Source organism: Mytilus trossulus, chromosome 3 (genome assembly GCF_036588685.1).
Source record: "Mytilus trossulus isolate FHL-02 chromosome 3, PNRI_Mtr1.1.1.hap1, whole genome shotgun sequence".
NCBI lineage: Eukaryota > Metazoa > Mollusca > Bivalvia > Mytilida > Mytilidae > Mytilus > Mytilus trossulus.
Window position 1 is genome coordinate 6,557,317 of NC_086375.1, and position 20,396 is coordinate 6,577,712.

At 34.6% G+C, this 20,396-nt stretch overlaps 1 protein-coding gene across 2 annotated transcripts in view; it reads right to left on the reverse strand.

Moving 5' to 3' along the window:
• Nucleotides 1-12,382, reverse strand: part of LOC134710057 (estrogen receptor-like) — a 232,667-nt gene extending 220,285 nt beyond the window's left edge. For both annotated transcript variants that reach the window (XR_010106091.1, XM_063570216.1), the window contains exon 1: nucleotides 12,279-12,382. The gene's annotated coding sequence lies outside the window, so the exon portion shown is untranslated. The remainder of the gene's footprint in view (nucleotides 1-12,278) is intronic.
• Between the last annotated feature and the right edge of the window lie 8,014 nt (nucleotides 12,383-20,396).

The window sequence follows — 20,396 nt, forward strand, 5'->3', positions numbered from 1 at the left end:
ATTGAAAAACAAAAACATGCTAATTGAAGTACTTGATAATCGAACATTAATAATAACGGAAAGCAACTAAACGAAAGAGCTGTGAAGTAGGAAGAATGGTAGTGTTTGCATTCCAGAATGTATTTGAACAATGTGTTTGGACTGAAATATAGTTTCAAGTACATACTTTTCCAAACTGAAAGGTGAATTACACTGTAAAAATGGTGTTTAGATCCTAAACACAATTCTAAGCACATCTTTTGTGCACTCTTTTTTACATGTTTAGATCTAAACGTGTCTCAGTACAATGTGTTTAGGATTGTGTTTAGAATCATGTTTAGCTTAGAAAAATGTGTTTAATTTTTATACACTTTCATTTTTAAACGTGTTTAAATTCATGTCATGTTTAAATATTATGTGCTTACTGAAAAATGTGTTTAGAAATTAAACACAATCCTAAACACGTTTAGATCTAAACATGTATCACAAGCGTTTAAATTCTAAGCACGATTTTTACAGTGTAGGTGTAGAAAAATATGAAATAATTTTACATACATTTGAAAATGAATTTTTGAGATTTGAAGAAAAAAAAAATTATTCATGGCATGATAAAAGATCTTAGAGCACTAGTGACCTTAGGTTTTCAAAGATGTAACATTAAAAAACAAATAAACGGTCATGATACATATTCAAATTTATTTCTTAATAGTATAACTAAAGTACTGTTTATGCAGAATTTTTGGCAGTGTTAAAAAGTGGTGAAATTCTAAGAAGGCTATCATTATTTCATAAGGGCCAGGAAAAACTATCGTGCCAACAGTAGGGTCTGGTCATTCACATTGAAAAAGTGTCGATATTAAAGGTGTGTATGAGCGCTATCAATTCCCTTAAATGATCTTTAATCTAGGACGGTGGTGGTGTAGCATCGATATAAAAAGAAAATACAAAATTTAAAAAAAAATGCGTTTGAAAGAGGATATATCAGATCGCTTATGACAACACATACACAAAATCGCATGGCAACGATCAAAGAGTGCTTATGACAACACATACACAAAATCGCATGGCAACGATCAAAGAGTGCTTATGACAACACATACACAAAATCGCATGGCAACGATCAAAGAGTGCTTATGACAACACATACACAAAATCGCATGGCAACGATCAAAGAGTGCTTATGACAACACATACACAAAATCGCATGGCAACGATCAAAGAGTGCTTATGACAACACATACACAAAATCGCATGGCAACGATCAAAGAGTGCTTATGACAACACATACACAAAATCGCATGGCAACGATCAAAGAGTGCTTATGACAACACATACACAAAATCGCATGGCAACGATCAAAGAGTGCTTATGACAACACATACACAAAATCGCATGGCAACGATCAAAGAGTGCTTATGACAACACATACACAAAATCGCATGGCAACGATCAAAGAGTGCTTATGACAACACATACACAAAATCGCATGGCAACGATCAAAGAGTGCTTATGACAACACATACACAAAATCGCATGGCAACGATCAAAGAGTGCTTATGACAACACATACACAAAATCGCATGGCAACGATCAAAGAGTGCTTATGACAACACATACACAAAATCGCATGGCAACGATCAAAGAGTGCTTATGACAACACATACACAAAATCGCATGGCAACGATCAAAGAGTGCTTATGACAACACATACACAAAATCGCATGGCAACGATCAAAGAGTGCTTATGACAACACATACACAAAATCGCATGGCAACGATCAAAGAGTGCTTATGACAACACATACACAAAATCGCATGGCAACGATCAAAGAGTGCTTATGACAACACATACACAAAATCGCATGGCAACGATCAAAGAGTGCTTATGACAACACATACACAAAATCGCATGGCAACGATCAAAGAGTGCTTAAACATATTTAATTCAATTCAAAACCTTTCACCAATGAAATAAACTATTGTTTTCTATAAATTTTTATGACAGAAGTTGAAAAAAAATAAGATAAATTAAGGTGCTCAGTTAAGATGGCTTCTCCCAGCACCGTACTCCCCCCTCCAAACAAAATTATGCGACCATACCCTCTGAGTGCGAATATAAAAACCGATATGGCTGTACGGTTACCTAATGTTTGTGTCATTTTGGTCTTTTGTGGATAGTTGTCTCATTGGCAATTGAATAATACCACGTTTTTTATATGATATTTGTTTACAGTATTAGGTAAAAAAATTATCAACATTACAGAAAAATTCTTCACCTCTAACTCAAAATATGAACAACTTTATGTTGAGGTCTTAAATTCAACTTCACAGCCTCAAACAGACTTTTTTTTTTACCTTTTTGAATTTAACCAAATAACTCGTACCTTTTTCTAAAAAAAGGGAATTCCATTACGAACTTCTTTTGTGAAATTCAAAGGGCGATGATTATGTCATTGGACCGAATAAATTATAACTCTTTATCAAACACGCTATCTTTCATGCATCCAGTTGTCACCCTTTCCCCGCATTTAGTAAATCAAAGTACCGAAGTACTGATCATCGGATGACCGCAAGTTCTGGTGGATGATCACAAGCACTCGGTGTGTCAGAAAAAAAAACAATCTCTATGTCTGAAAGTTAGATAAAGGTGGATTGAATTAAAAAAAAAATCGGAGACAAGTTCGTATGTGAATGATGAATAAATGTCAGGAAATTCAACCTCACCGTTATAACTATTATACTGTAGCGATATAAGTATTTGTCTCCTGTATACTCTAGTTTGTTGTTATACATGATATTTATATTTGTATAATAGTTAAATGAAATTTCATTCATTTTTATATCATTCTATTCAACTCTTCTAATGAGAGTGCAGTGCAAGTGCATGGTGCACACCATGCTTTTTCTGTAATAATCTTTTCAACTTAATAGATTGGATTTGAGTAGCATTCATATTTTCCCGCGTGTGTTACAAAACCCTTAAAACAATTTTAATAAATTTTGTAATTTTTACAAAATATCAAAATATTTTCCACTGTTACTTCTTGGTCAAGTTCATTATAGATAGAGATAATTATAAGCAGCAGGAATGTTTAGTAAAGTAAGATCTACAAACACATCAACATCACCAAAACATAATTTTGTCATGAATCCATCTGTGTCCTTTCAAAAATACAAGAATGTGTCCAAAGTACACGGATGCCCCTCTCGCACTATCATTTTCAATGTACAATGGACCGTGAAACTGAGTAAAAAATCTAATTTAGCATTAAAATCAAAAAGATCATACTATATATATAACTTAAGGAACATGTATACTAAGTTTTAAGTTGATTAGACTTCAACTTCATAAAAACTACCTTGACCAAAAACTTTAACCTGAAGTGGGACAGACGGACAAACGAACGGACGAACGAACGGACGAACGAACGAACGAACGGTACGACGAACGAACGCACAGACCAGAAAACATAATGCCCCTGTACTATCGTAGGTAGGCATAACAATTCAAACGAGAAAACTAACGGCCTTATTTATATATAAAAAAAATTAACGAAAAACAAATATGTAACACATAAACAAACGACATCCACTGAACTACAGGCTCCTGACTTGGAACAGGCACACACATAAATAATGTGGCGGGGTTAAACATGTTAGGCTTTTTGCGAGAACATCGTACGGTATTATATTATAAGAAGCCGTACACTTGCAAGAACAATGTGTGGCATTATAACATGAGCAAGAACTTATAAGATCGGTATTTGGTGATTATGCGAGTACTCTCAGATCGGTTCTTGGTGTTTCTGCAAGTATGCAGATCGGTACTTGGTGCTCTACGAGTACTCTCAGATCGGTACTTTGTGTCTCTGTGAGTGCTCTCAGATCGGTACTTTGTGTCTCTGTGAGTACTCTCAGATCGGTACTTTGTGGCTCTGTGTCTGTGAGTACTCCCAGATCGGTACTTTGTGTCTCTGCATTTACTCTCAGATCGGTACCTTTGTGGCTCTGCAAGTACTCTAAGATCGGTATTTGGTGCTCTACGAGTTCTCTCAGATCGGTACTTTGTGTCTCTGCGAGTACTCTCAGATCGGTACTTTGTGTCTCTGTGAGTACTATCAGATCGGTACTTTATGGCTCTGTGTCTATGAGTACTCCCAGATCGGTACTTTGTGGCTCTGTGTCTGTGAGTACTCCCAGATCGGTACTTTGTGTCTCTGCATTTACTCTCAGATCGGTACCTTTGTGGCTCTGCAAGTACTCTAAGATCGGTACTTTGTGTCTCTGTGAGTACTATCAGATCGGTACTTTATGGCTCTGTGTCTATGAGTACTCCCAGATCGGTACTTTGTGGCTCTGTGTCTGTGAGTACTCCCAGATCGGTACTTTGTGTCTCTGCATTTACTCTCAGATCGGTACCTTTGTGGCTCTGCAAGTACTCTAAGATCGGTATTTGGTGCTCTACGAGTTCTCTCAGATCGGTAATTTGTGTCTCTGCGAGTACTCTCAGATCGGTACTTTGTGTCTCTGCGAATATTCTTGAATAGGTACTTGGTGACTCTGTGAGTACTCTCAGATCGATACTTTGTGTCTCTGTGAGTACTCTTAGATCGATACTTTGTGTCACTGTTAGTACTCTCAGATCGATAATTAGAGTCTTTTCGAGTACTCTCATATCGGTACTTGGTGTGTCTGTGAGTACTCTCAGATCGATAATTTGTGTCTCTGTGAGTACTCTTAGATCGATACTTTGTGTCTCTGTGAGTACTCTCAGATCGAATATTAGAGTCTTTTCGAGTACTCTCATATCGGTACTTGGTGTGTCTGTGAGTACTCTCAGATCGGTACTTGGTGCTCTACGAGTACTCTTAGATCGGTACTTGGTGCTCTACAAGTACTCTAAGATCGGTACTTGGTGAGTATGCGAGTACTCTCAGATCGGTACTTTGTGTCTCTGCGGGTATTCTTGGATCGGTAATTGGTGTCTCTGTGAGTACTCTCAGATCTATAATTTGAGTCTTTTCAAGTACTCTCAGATCGGTACTTCGTGTCTCTGCGAGTACTCTCAGATCGGTTCTTTGTATACATAAAAAAAAAGAAGATGTGGTATGATTGCCATTGAGGAAACTCTTCACAAGAGACCAAAATGACACAGAAGTAAACAACTATAAGTCACCGTACGGTACGGCCTTCAACAATGAGAAAAGCCAATAACCCAAAGTCAGCTATATAAACTCCCAACATGACAATGTTATACGATTCAAACGAGTGTATGAGATATATACATATGTACCCTATTGGTATACAGGCCCTTAAGTCTTCTATAGGATTTTGGTTACATATTTTAAAGTCAAATGAAAATGAGTCTTTATTATATAATGTTTATAAAGCTAACAAGCAGTTAAATGATGGATTTGCTTCAAAAGTTCAAATGCTACTTTCAAAATTAAATTTCACTCATGTTTGGGAAAATCAATGTACCTTCTCTAAAAAACGATTACTATTAGCCGTCGTGAGGAAGCTCAATGAAAATTACATTATATATTGGAAAAATTGTCTCTTTAATGATGAAAATTCAATAAATGGAAATAAACTAAGAACCTACAGAAAATTTAAAGTTAAGTATGAACTAGAAAAGTACCTTTTATTGAATTTAGATAAAAATGTTACAAAAAATTATGCTAAAATAAGAATAAGTAATAGTATGTTGGCTGTTGAACGTGGAAGATACAACAAAACAGCTCTAGAAAATAGAATATGTCCTTTATGCCATAAAGAGTTGGAAGATGAATTTCATTTCATCATTACATGTTCAGAAATTAATAAAACTAGGATCAAAATGTTTAATGAAATTTCTAATATTGTCCCCTGTTTTAATTCCATGAGTGAAGAAAATAAATTTGATTTTTATATTTTCCTGCGAAGAATGTGATATTTTACTTATCATTGTTAACTACATAAGTGAAATGTATAATGAGAGAAACAATTATAATGTCAATATATGAACTGTGTAATGTATATTATAACAAATTTTTTGATACATAAGCATAATATTTTAACACATAACTTTAAAGAGGAGGCATGCTGTCAAAAATAGTATTATAATTAATACTATTGATCTATGTTTTTGTTTTTCTTTCAATGCTACATGTTTGTAGTGTAACTGTTTATTGACTATCGTTTTGTAACTTTAATATGCCTGTTTGTTTGTTTTTTTGTTGTGTATTTTAGTAACAATCCTATTGTTTGGATTTCAAACTAATAAAATTCTTATTCTTATTCTTATTCTTATTCTTATTCTTATACATATCGGTAATTTGAGTACTCTCATCGAGAACTCTCAGATCTGTACTTTTAGTCTCTTTGTATATTCTCAGATCGATACTTTCTGTCTATACTAGTTTTAACATGGTTAATTTTAGAAAAATAAGGATAAACATGACGCATTATTTGTGATATTTTTAAAAAAAGACATAAAATATAAAAATTTAGTGTGAAAACAATTAATAATGGCCTCAAGAAAGTGTTGAAAAAACGATATTAGATATTTTATTCCATACCAAAAAAAGGGGAAAAAATCAGTATTAATTGTTATGCATCTAGTGTGAAAATGAATAATAAAAAAAAAATACAAATTACGTAGAAACCATGACATGTGTGATGTTTTAAAGAGGGTCAACATGAATCATTGTGTATGTCTTATAAGTGCTGTTGACATTTAGTTTCGATTAAGGTCAAGGTACAAGAACATTATTCGCCGATTTCATTAGCTTTCTATAAAAAAGTTTACATTTTTCAAAAAACATAATTCCAATAGTATTTCTGAGAAAGTATAACAAGAGACCAACGCATTGCTTTTTACGGGTTCAGTTACAGTTCAGGGAACCAAAGATGTGCGCATAAGTTTACTAAAATATGTCACACAGTATATTTTCTGTGCATATACCTCTTGAAAAATAGATATTTCGTACACTAGTATGCGAGACTGTTGTAAGAAATTTTAAATCGTAACATTTTTAGACATTTTTTTAACATGGACAGTCAGTTCGTGAATTTTTCTTACTAACTGATTGGAAGATATTACGAGACGTGAATAATTAAAGATTATTGATTGGTTAGGACAATCCAAACCTAGTAAATGTCCTTCAATCCCGTAGAGTATCGGATTTGTCCTCTCTTTTTTAGCAATTAGATTTTGCCTGGTCATTAATCATGCATATTCATGATATTGGTACACAGGTAACTTCCCCTTTTTGAAAGGCTATTTCTTGTAATGGTATTGCAATATAAAGGAGCAATCGATTTCATTTACTCGGACCTGGGACGTAATTATATATAGTGTAATAGTCCCAAATCGGACTGACTGGCATTACAACCCGTTTGAAAATACCTATTTCAATTGAAACTCTTATCAACTTGAACAAATCGGACAATTTGCTTTAGCTGTACTATTTCACATGCATACCGTGATTCTAAGATGGTTCAACACAGATCGCATGAAGAACATATACTTCATACATAATATCCAATTTTGTTATGCACAGTTAAACTAGTTTAATTCTTAACAATATAACTGGGCAGGCACATACCATAAATCAACAAAAGAAGTAAAAGACAAACAGCATTATCAAACTACATATCGACTAACACTAACACTAACCCTATCTATCTATATATATATAGGACTCTAAAGTGCGATGGTACTCTGAAGTACGATGGTCACGCTAAAGTGCGATTGTCTACGCTAAAGTGCGATTGTCTACGCTAAAGTACAATAGTGTCTCACGCTAAAGTGCGATGGTTGTTTGTTCTCGAAAGTACGATGGTGTATCACGCTAAAGTGTGATGGTCCAAAGGGTAAAATTCGAGGGGTTAAAACATCGAGGTTAAAAAAGTTATGCAAAAACTAGTATGCTAAGGTATAACATATGTAAAAGGCTTTATAATTTACCGGTAGGCTTAAGTGATTGTTTCTAAATAAACAAGTTCGACCAAGTAATAATTTCTATAAAGGTACTAATTTATGTGTCGCAAAATATTAAATTTCATGTAAAATGATTTTTTTAACAATTTGGAGCGTATTCATGGTATTGAATATTTGGATAATTGGTATATATTGTCGTTCACACCAATGTTACAACCTCCCTTACAGTCGTCATTGAAAATTTATAAATACAAAATTCGTTCATTGTCGGAATATGCAACATTCATATTTTTATTTATAAGCTTTTAATCATGTCAAATACGAGAGAAAGGCAATGTTCGCCTAGCTTTCTCCTTTTTCTTAGCGAGAATAAATACATGTTTTATTTTCCTATAATGTACAGTACAAACAAATGCAGAAAATTTATAATTCACACATGAAAACATGTATGTCTATTTTACCGTCGGACGTATCTTTTATTAAAATCGACAGCATTTTAACGAGGATCACAAAGTAAACTGCAACATAAACAATGCTTCAAATGTATCCGTATTCTAATAGAAGCAGGATAAGTAGGCGTATACTGTTTTGTATGTATTTAGTAAATTTGTTGACTACAGAATACAAGTCCTTCCAGCACTCGAAAAAAATAAACATTGCGCTACAGCCGACAAAGAACGGTTAAGTTTAAAGCAATTACTAGTATTAAAGTCAAGGACATTTATTGTGAAAATTGTTAATAAAATATTCTGAATCTATCTTCCTGCGTGTTAATTTTTGGTTTGTATAACCGACTGATAACGTCATAATCAAACTACGTTTCTTGAGTCTATAATTTCGCGGACCATCGCACTTACAAATATCGTGTGGATCCATCGCAATTAAGCGTATACCATCGCACTTTTAGCGTGACCATCGCTTTTTAGCGTCCCAATCGCACTTGAGAGTCCTACATATATAAACGAGGCACAGGCGCTTGTCTCAGAAAAAAAATCCCATTAAGGTAAATAGGAAAAAAAAAATTCTGAGACAAGTGCCTGTGAAACGAGGGTCAACTGAGGTTCTCCGAAACCGTACCAGTTCCTGCTCCACAAATGATCCTCGTTCAGTCGTTACTTCTAATACATCCAAAATAGAATCAGTGACACGACATTACACAGTAACGGACTGGTAATGACTTCTCTGTATAGAATCAGTGACACGACATTACACAGTAACGGACTGGTAATGACTTCTCTGTATAGAATCAGTGACACGACATTACACAGTAACGGACTGGTAATGACTTCTCTAAATAGAATCAGTGACACGACATTACACAGTAACGGATTGGTGATGACTTCTCTATATAGAATCAGTGACACGACATTACACAATAACGGACTGGTAATGACTTCTCTGTATAGAATCAGTGACACGACATTACACAATAACGGACTGGTGATGACTTCTCTATATAGAATCAGTGACACGACATTACACAATAACGGACTGGTAATGACTTCTCTATATAGAATCAGTGACACGACATTACACAATAACGGACTGGTAATGACTTCTCTGTATAGAATCAGTGACACGACATTTCACAGTAACGGACTGGTAATGACTTCTCTATATAGAATCAGTGACACGACATTACACAATAACGGACTGGTAATGACTTCTCTATATAGAATCAGTGACACGGCATTTCACAGTAACGGACTGGTAATGACTTCTCTAAATAGAATCAGTGACACGGCATTACACAGTAACGGACTGGTAATGACTTCTCTATATAGAATCAGTGACACGACATTACACAGTAACGGACTGGAAATGACTTCTCTGTATATAATCAGTGACACGACATTACACAGTTACGGACTGGAAATGACTTCTCTGTATATAATCAGTGACACGACATTACACAGTAACGGATTGGTGATGACTTCTCTATATAGAATCAGTGACACGACATTACACAGTAACGGATTGGTGATGACTTCTCTATATAGAATCAGTGACACGACATTACACAATAACGGACTGGTAATGACTTCTCTATATAGAATCAGTGACACGACATTACACAATAACGGACTGGTGATGACTTCTCTATATAGAATCAGTGACACGACATTACACAATAACGGACTGATGATGACTTCTCTATATAGAACCAGTGACACGACATTACACAGTAACGGACTGGTAATGACTTCTCTGTATAGAATCAGTGACACGACATTACACAATAACGGACTGGTGATGACTTCTCTATATAGAATCAGTGACACGACATTACACAATAACGGACTGGTAATGACTTCTCTATATAGAATCAGTGACACGACATTACACAATAACGGACTGGTAATGACTTCTCTGTATAGAATCAGTGACACGACATTTCACAGTAACGGACTGGTAATGACTTCTATATATGGAATCAGCGACACGACATTACACAATAACGGACTGGTAATGACTTATCTATATAGAATCAGTGACACGACATTTCACAGTAACGGACTGGTAATGACTTCTCTATATAGAATCAGTGACACGACATTACACAATAACGGACTGGTAATGACTTCTCTATATAGAATCAGTGACACGACATTTCACAGTAACGGACTGGTAATGACTTCTCTATATAGAATCAGTGACACGACATTTCACAGTAACGGACTGGTAATGACTTCTCTATATAGAATCAGTGACACGACATTTCACAGTAACGGACTGGTAATGACTTCTCTAAATAGAATCAGTGACACGACATTACACAATAACGGACTGGTAATGACTTCTCTATATAGAATCAGTGACACGACATTACACAGTAACGGACAGGAAATGACTTCTCTGTATATAATCAGTGACACGACATTACACAGTAACGGACTGGAAATGACTTCTCTATATAGAATCAGTGACACGACATTTCACAGTAACGGACTGGTAATGACTTCTCTAAATAGAATCAGTGACACGACATTACACAATAACGGACTGGTAATGACTTCTCTATATAGAATCAGTGACACGACATTACACAGTAACGGACTGGAAATGACTTCTCTGTATATAATCAGTGACACGACATTACACAGTAACGGATCGGTGATGACTTCTCTATATAGAATCAGTAACACGACATTACACAATAACGGACTGGTAATGACTTCTCTATATAGAATCAGTGACACGACATTACACAATAACGGACTGGTAATGACTTCTCTAAATAGAATCAGTGACACGACATTTCACAGTAACGGACGAGTAATGACTTCTCTGTATAGCCCTATCATGTCCCATACAATTTATATACCATCGGTACATATAGATAGTAAGTTCTCTAAGGAAAGAAGTACATATATATTTCAATTTTCTGTCTCCCCGATTTTGACTGCCTATACCAAGGCATAAAAATTTAAACGGGGAATATGTCAAAGAAACAACAACCCGACCAAAGAGCACAAACCAAACGAATGCCACCACAGCGATAAATTCAGCACCCGGAGTCGTGCTTCAACTGGTCCTTAACATACTTTATATAGTTAACAAAATTGTAAACATCCTGACATTTAGGGATCATGACAGCTGACGTCTATAAAGTTTCATTAAAAGTATATGTACAATATTTTTCCAAACAAAATTACAAACTGTAGTCAAACTTATCTAACTTCCATATTTTTCTACCATGGAGCAAGAAACAACACTTACACCACATCTTTCTATATCTATAATTATTGTTTGGCCTTTTCCGTATTCATGACCTAATGTAAAAGATTGAAATAATGATTTCACCAATACACGTAGTAGGTTGATATAAGTCTCACAATAATGAATTCTAATTTCTCTTAATTTTACAATTATACCTATATTTTTCGTAACATAGAAGAGAATGTGGATTATTATTTAGTCGATTTCTATTTTGTAGGCATTCCTGTTACAGGGATTAAGGTTCCTATTATCTTGGGACATTTTGAGACCATATATTGAGGTCCCTCATGGGGTAGTCTAAGTAATCACATAATCCCAAATTTTAGGCCAATAAAATCACACAATCATTGATTATTTTTTTTAAACAAGATAATAAATTAATCTATAATCATGAAATATCTGGTCTAGTTATTCAAACATTCACCATGCGAAAAGCTAAGTAATCACATAATCACAATACCCATGAAGAGGCTCTATACATCGCCACTAATCACATTTACGTAATTAACCTCGGTCGTAGTTTCAGAACTTAATATGTTTATTCATATTAATTCTTTGTAAGGTTCTATATTTTGAATGTTTCCCTGGTACCTATTTTGAGAAGTGGTAAGTTAGAAAATTCTAAAATGAGAAATCAAAGATAAAACTGACTTACCTTCTGTTTAGGCTACGTCTGACCAGTATATACCTGTGGTCAGTCTGACAAGTTGACCCAACGTGACCTTTTGGAAATAACACTGTCTATCTAACATATAAACATAAACTCTTTTTTATTGCCAATTTCTTGTTTTCTCAAGCTCTAAAATACATGTAGTACGAAAATATGACATGTCCATATATGATATATTTATTCTGAGTATTAAGGGTTAATCCTGGTTTATTTGAGGACGAAGGTTTGTCATTATGACCTGGTCACTGAGGTATATAAAGGGAAAATCAATATTTCATATTTATAATATTTAGTTGGTTTTGTTTGGATCTCGTATAAAGTAATGCCAATTTAAAAATTATATTTGTGAATTTGAACTCTATGTGCTTGCAATCAGCAACCCAGAAAGATATAAAAATGCAATAATGGAGTCATACAATATTGATTAATTAATATATATGGGTCAACCTGTCTTTATACCTAGGGTCAATTATCGGTCAAGTTCGTATGATATATATATATGTACTAATATATTGACGTATCTCATTTGTCGTTACGGGAAAAAATCAATATAGTATATATACTGTCAGAGATACTTATCCCATGGGAAAATGTTTAATTTTTTGAAACGAGACATTGTGGGTTTTTGTTTTGGGCACCCAGAAAACAAATCAACCTTTTTAGGGGTAGGTTGAAAAAACGCAGATCGGAATATAATGATAATAAAGCACTGATTTAAGATGAAGACACTTAATTGATAGATTTAATTAATTTGTCAAAAAAAGTATAAGCATATTAAAATAAATTGAAAAGAAATCATTACATTTAATTTTCAATTTGATGAAGAAAAAAAAATCGGCAAAATTATTGGAAGAATTCTAGGCCAACTCTTTATTTAATCCCCTATCGACGACTCTAAGGGTCTGCACGTCATCCATGCATCCAAACGTCTGTCTGAAGTCCGTCAGTCCGTCTGTCCAGTAAGAATTCTGCAATTTGTTCTGTCTTGTTGCAATATTTGGTGTCACGAAAATTTAGTCAAAATATAAATTTCTAAGTTCGTTATCTTCATTATCACGTACGCGACTTGTGATAGATCTTAATTCTAATTTGGTGTAAATGTTCTAGTTCACCGATTTTCGAGGAATTTGTTTTCCCTTAACGTAGAAAAATGATTGAAATTAAGTGGGTTTTTTCTGTAATACATGAAATGATTATTTTATATGTTTGGTATATGGTCATACGCCGACCTAGTTAACTTATGTTTCGTATTAACGAAAAACGCATTTCCAATTAGCCTTTTCGAATTATAAAAGAAAAGTATGTGAACCCGATTAGCGAATTCGAAATTAAATGTATGTGTGAATTTATTTAATTCGCATTTGAAACGATTTACGTCCTTACGTATATTTTGATACGAATTGCAATGCACGCACGTTTAAACGAGGCATTATTTTCTCATTTCATGGCCTTTTATAGCAGACTATTGGCAATGTGGTTTTATAACTGTTGAGGGCCTTTTTGTTGCCTATAATTGCGTACATTCAATTCATTTGAACTTTATTTGATGGTTGCCTCATTGGCATTCATACCACATCTTCTTTTTTTTTTAACGAATAATTGTTTAAAATATCAGTTTTCCAGCATTTCTTTACTACATTTCTTATGGTTATTGGAGTACATAGGCTTTTAAAAATTAATTGTTATCCCAACAAGTGTGGACACAAATCAGTGCGGACAGTGATGTTTGACTATTCTGACATAAAAAAAAGTCCTCTGTTTTTTCCGCATAAGGTTCTTTGTTGAACTGTTGTATCCAGGGATATCGAACCTGTACTAAACACTGAAAATAGCAGTGTCCTTTCTATTAAATTGAGTTTTAATATTTAAGGCTGTCATGAAGGAGACACTACTTAGATCAGTTCTGACCGTTCATAGATGATTTTATTTAGCTGGCCATTGCTTTCAATATTAAATTTTTATTCCAGTTAGATAAAAATCGAGTCTTTCACCTTGATACGTTAGATTTGTTCGTCGCTTTGGGACATTGTATTGCATACAGTACCATGATCTGAAGGCTCGTTTTGTTTTGTCCCCATACCCCGTAAAACAAAATATAATGTAGTTGTCTAAAACGTCACGTCGTGTATTTTATATAGCTACGCCCTATTTTAAGCCTTATTTTTAGTATTCGTTTTGTCATCTGATAAAGTCGGTCTGATTATAAGGTGCATAGTTTTCGCCGCTATCAAAATCCTCTCGTTTGAACCCGTCCTAGTTTCTTGCTAAAAACGGGAAATTCATGTGACAAAGACTGAATTTAGTATTATTAATCACTGTATACTGACGAACTTGTTCATGGCCGGGTCGTGATTGTAGATTTCGCGGGCTATATGTCGACTGAGCATGCGCGAAAGCGTCACAATAAGATAAAGATCGATGAAGGTCTTTAAATGTGGATATTTTATTTGGAAAAAAATGGCGTTTTCTGTGGAAAAAATATTGTTTTTAAAGAATTTAGTTTGTACAAAACACTACGTTTATATGACATATATTGCCGACATTAAATGATTTCAAAGGAGATGCGTCTCAAATATAGTAGGAAAGATATCCACCATGCGCGTTGTTTTCGTTCATACCTGGATCATATGGCACAATTTTGGGTACTTTGCTAATTTGCATAGCGGCCAGTTTGCCTTAATATCATGACGGCAGCCATTATATAAGGATTATATATATGCCTCTATAATAAAAATGTCAATATGCCAATTCCTATGCTGTATCAACAATTTGTCCGCATACAGGTGATTTGCACATGTTTTAGGGTTCAGTTCGTGTCAAAGTACAAATGAACATACCTATTCAACACTGTAATAAGATCATTGAATATTGTTTTTATTGGTATAAATATTGATTTTGTTATCAGTAGATTAAAAGCTAACTAAATATTACTCGCATGTTACTCGAGATGTATAGGGGACACAGCCACGTTTTCTTTTATTTCTATAGAAGTCGCTCTTCACTATACTACTACCTGTCGATACATTTATTTTTGGCATTGCACAAGTCATGTCTTCTTTGACTATTAATGACGTTAAAATACTAAATCCCTGTGATGAGTTTTAGTCGATTTTAGTCTCTGATGCATGATTTTTTACTATTATTTGGTTTTGGCTTTTAACTAGCTGTCAGTAACTGCGAGTACTCTCAAATCGTATTTTCTTGTTAATTCGACCTGTTGATACTGTTTATAATGCTTTTTTGTCATTTTTTATTTATATGGATCTTGTCTGTATACCAGCTTTGATTATTTGTAATATCTTCAATTTTTCACTTATTCTTACATCATTTGTATAAACTTCAAGATTATAAAAAAAACGTTTTTTTTCTAAAGTGAACATTGATTGGTTAAATATTTCTCAGTGTGTTTGAATTTGTTTGTTAGCCTTTTGGTCATGAATGTTTGTCTCTAATATTTAATTAACTGAGCATTTGTATTCAGATATCGCAGATCAAATTTATTCGTTCATTGTGTAATTATACGTTTTTTGATTGAGTTAAGTCTGCCAATTGATATTTTATCGTATGTTTTTCTATGTTGTGATGTTATGCTATTGTTTCAGAAAAAGGGAGAAGGTTTGGGTCCATTAAAACGTTTAATCCCGCTGCAAATGTTTGCACCTGTCCTAAGTCAGGAATCTGATGTACAGTAGTTGTCGTTTGTTTATGTAATATATACGTGTTTCTCGTTTTTCGTTTTGTTTATATAGATTAGACCGTTGGTTTTCCCGTTTGAATGGTTTTACACTAGTAATTTTGGGGCCCTTTATAGCTTGTTGTTCGGTGTGAGCCAAGGCTCCGTGTTGAAGGCCGTACTTTAACATATAATGGTTTAATTTTTAAATTGTTATTTGGATGGAGAGTTGTCTCATTGGCATTTACACCACATCTTCCTATATCTATATATATTTTCATGGATCTACAATCTGTCGATACCTGTAACTTAGCATTGCACAAGGTCATGTTTTTCTCTGGCTGTTTATGACGTCTTTACACTAAATCCATTTTATGTTGGATGTGTACGGATTGAGTGTTTAGTCTTAGAGGCATGATTTTTTTATTAGTTGTTAGTGGCTTTGAACTAGCTGTCAGATAACTGCGATTACTCTCAGATCTGTTCATTGTGTCTTTTTGTGTCGGGATGTATAAGTACCCGGCCACGTCCACTTTTATTTTTTGTCTATCTGATGAGTTAAGCCTTTTTGAACAGATTTTTATAGTTCGTTTCGTATGTTGTACTGTTATACCACTGTCCCAGGTTAGGGGGAGGATTGGGATCCCGCTAACATGTTTAACCCCGCCACATTATTGATGTACGTGCCTGTCCCAAGTCAGGAGCCTGTAATTCAGTGGTTGTCGTTTGTTTATGTGTTACATATTTTTTTTTCGTTCATTTTTTTTCATTAATAAGGCCGTTAGTTTTTTCGTTTGAATTGTTTTACTTTGTCTTATCGGGGCCTTTTATAGCTGACTATGCGGTATGGGCTTTGCTCATTGTTGAAGGCCGTATGGTGACCTATATTTGTTAATGTTTGTGTCATTTTGATCTTTTGTGGATAGTTGTCTCATTGGCAAGCATACCACATCTTCTTCTTTTTTTGTATTGTCTACATTGAAAACTTTCCGCCTTTTTAGTTTGAAAATCGAAAGCGTAACCGTAGAATAATTGCTATATAAAATCGCAAAAAATCGTAGAAAAACAAGGTTCAAAACAGAAATCAAGAAACAAGAAGATGTTGTTCATGATTTCTGATCGGTTGAATTTTAAAGTTAAGTAACTTTTAACTTATCTGCTTTCGTAAGTTTTCGGCCAAATTTTTTCAAAAACATAATGATTTCAACCTTCCCATTTCGTAAAAAGTACTTGAAAATTTTCAGCATTTCCCCTTAAAGAAGTACACGGTAACATTTTTGTAAAGTCCGCCAAAGGAAGTTTTCAAAAACACATTAGTGTGACGGAAAATGACTAGGTTATCCGCTGATATAATTTATATTTTCAATCTTAAACTAAGGGAAGTAATTTTATCAAAAGGGGCAAAAGTCACGTGGTGCAAATCATATGAACAAAGTACCCCTCATTTTGCCATATGTCCAATTATTAGATTAGATACAACTGAAATATTTGTCTTTTATGGTTTTATTATTGGAACTTATTAGTTTGTTTTCAAACAGTTTGCATGTTTGAACAACAAGAGCATGTTGGTATACATAAGGTAAATCACGTAGCATTAACTATTCTCGGCAATGTTTGAATAACAGGAGAATTTCGGTATACGTTGGGTATATCACGTAGTATACACTTTTTCTCAGCATTGTGTGGGCGAGGTACTACTTACTATTCCTCGACAATGAGTGGGCGAGGGTAGTATGACATGTTTCCAGACAATGAGTTGGCGAGGTACTACTTACTATTCCTCGACAATGAGTGGGCGAGGGTAGTATGACATGTTTCCAGACAATGAGTTGGCGAGGTACTACTTACTATTCCTCGACAATGAGTGGGCGAGGGTAGTATGACATGTTTCCAGACAATGAGTTGGCGAGAGTTCTACTTACACCCACAAGTTCCATTTCCACTTGCTATCAGTAATATGGCTAACTAGTTTGTTGATTAGCTTAACCTTGGGTTTGTTTTGGGTTTTTTAATTGGTAATTGGAACTTATTAGTTGGTGTACAGACGGTTTGTATGTTTTGAATAACAAGATAATTTTTGTATACGTAAATGAGACCAAAAAGGCATGCACAAACAAATAACATCAAGGTGACAATAATATCTAAAACATCTAGAGGTGAACATCCCGTCTAAAACAATAGACAAGTGTTATTGACCATCTCTAAATCGTCCATCTTCAAGTGTTTGTATCCTGCCTATGAATTTCCTCCCTTTAAAAGTTTTCAAACATCACATAGAGCAAATAACACGGATGATTAAATATTTAACAATTGGTACACGATTGGTTCTCAGCGACGCGTATCGGGTCCTCCACCATTCTCAGTGTATCCTTGGAGGACTTTTGTATACGAAGGACACATATAATAACGAATTAGATGGTTTTAGTTGTAATATTTTGCACTCAAATAAAAATAACGACTGCTACTCTCACCGACAAGAAAAAGAGATAGAGAGAGAGTTAATATTAGTCCGGATAAGGAAAAACCCTTTCCGATTCCGGAGTGATACAGATACCAGACTGTCAACTAGCAACCATTATTTATAAAGAAATATGTATATATAACAGCAGATCACAAATTAATTTGTCGACTGAAATCGAATATTTAACTACTGGGTTCCGGAAGAGGTCCATTAAGTTTTGAGCTAGGATTCTTTGCCATGGTCAGGTCCCAAATAGCCCAAATACCCTTGTTTTACCGTCAAGCTCAAAGTGGCTTATAAAATAAGTGTGTGTACTGTCAAGCTCTAATTCGCCCATTGACAACTGTTTTTACTTGAAAGCTACGTGTCAAGCTACAAATCACATATAAACACATGTTTAACTGTCAAGTTCTAGCTAACGCATAGACAATTGTTACTGCCAAGCTCTTACTCGACCATTAACAAGTATTACTGTCAAGTTCTAAATCAGAAAGACATGTTAATGACATGTTCAAAATCTTCCATAAACATGTGTTACTGTCAAGCTCTTAATCACCAATATACTAAAATATTATTGTCAAGTTCTAAATCAACCAATGACATGTAACTATCAAGTTCTAACTCGCCCATAGACAGGTGTTATTGTCAAGTTCTTCATCGCCCATAGAAAAGGTTTTTTTTTATAGTGAAGCTTTAAATTATCCAAAGACAAGTGTTATCGTTAAGTTTTAAATCACTTATAAACAAATGTTAATGTAAGGCTCTTAATCACCCAAAATCATGTGTTACTGTCAAGTTCTAAATTTCCAATTAACAAGTCTTATTGTCAGACTATAAATCGCACATTAACAAGTGTCATTGTCAAATTCTAAATCGCCCATTACCAAGTGTTATTGTCAAGTTCTAAATAGCCAATTTACAAGTGTTATTGTCAAGTTCTAAATCGCCCATTAACAAGTGTTACTGTCAAGTTCTAAATCCCCCATTTACAAGTGGTATTGTCAGGCTCTATATCGCCAATTGACAAGTGGTATTGTTGGTCTATAAATCGCTCATTAACAAGTGTTATTGTCAAGTTCTAAATCTCTCATTAACAAGACTTTAGTGTTACAATATGTTACAACAAGTGTTACTTTCAGGCTCTTAATCGCCCATTAACAAGTGTTATTGTCAGGTTCCAAATCGCCCATTAACAAGTGTTATTGTCAGGTTCCAAATCGCCCATTAACAAGTGTTACCGTCAAGTTCTAAATCCCCCATTTACAAGTGGTATTGTCAGGCTCTATATCGCCCATTGACAAGTGATATTGTTGGTCTATAAATCGCTTATTAACAAGTGTTATTGTCAAGTTCTAAATCTCTCATTAACAAGACTTTAGTGTTACAATATATTACAACAAGTGTTACTTTCAGACTCTTAATCGACCATTAACAAGTGTTATTATCAGGTTCCAAATCGCCCATTAACAAGTGTTATTGTCAGGTTCCAAATCGCCCATTAACAAGTGTTACTGTCAAGTTCTAATTCCCCCATTTACAAGTGGTATTGTCAGGCTCTATATCGCCCATTGACAAGTGGTATTGTTGGTCTATAAATCGCTCATTAACAAGTGTTATTGTCAAGTTCTAAATCTCTCATTAACAAGACTGTAGTGTTACAATATGTTACAACAAGTGTTATTGTCAGGTTCCAAATCGCCCATTAACAAGTGTTACCGTCAAGTTCTAAATCCCCAATTTACAAGTGGTATTGTCAGGCTCTACATCGCCCATTGACAAGTGGTATTGTTGGTCTATAAATCGCTCATTAACAAGTGTTATTGTCAAGTTCTAAATCTGTCATTAACAAGACTTTAGTGTTACAATATGTTACAACAAGTGTTACTTTCATACTCTTAATCGACCATTAACAAGTGTTATTATCAGGTTCCAAATCGCCCATTTACAAGTGTTATTGTCAGGTTCCAAA